The sequence below is a fragment of the Pygoscelis adeliae genome, unplaced genomic scaffold, assembly GCF_000699105.1.
Source record: "Pygoscelis adeliae isolate BGI_AS28 unplaced genomic scaffold, ASM69910v1 Scaffold494, whole genome shotgun sequence".
Classification (NCBI taxonomy): domain Eukaryota; kingdom Metazoa; phylum Chordata; class Aves; order Sphenisciformes; family Spheniscidae; genus Pygoscelis; species Pygoscelis adeliae.
The window spans coordinates 6,573-7,117 of NW_008824664.1; positions in this window are offsets into that span (position 1 = coordinate 6,573).

A 545-nucleotide genomic window follows, 5' to 3' on the forward strand; every position below is an offset into this window, starting at 1 on the left:
AAGTGATACTCTCAACTATGCACCGTGGGGGTTATTTTCTCCAAATGTATATTTGTTATCTAAGGCTAATACAAAGGGAATCCCATTTTCCGAAGATAGAGGGTGAAGCTCTCGCTCACCACCCTCCCCTGTGCCTCCTACAGCAACTCAAGCCCTTACAGGCAGAGCATTTTTTCCTAGACGTGCAGCCTTTCCTTAAAAAAAAAAAGACAATTTTTTACAATATTCCCTTCTTAATGGCCCAATTTAAGCGATGCTCATAGCACTGAGGCTTTCTGACCCTCAAAAACAGCCTCTTGCTTTCAGCTTCAGTTTGTGGGGTTTTTTTTTCTCACCCGACAATTCGAGAGACTGCTCTGATCCCGCGACAAGCCATCTGCTTGCTAGTTCGCACGGGGGGAAAAAAAAAAACCAAAACCAACCCACAGCCAAGCACTGACCCCGGGTGTGCTTTCAAAAGCAGTTTCCCAAGGAACTTGCCAGCCCCATGCAGATGCCTGGCACAGAGGCTGGACACAACTCATTGCAACCCCTGCGGCAGAGCC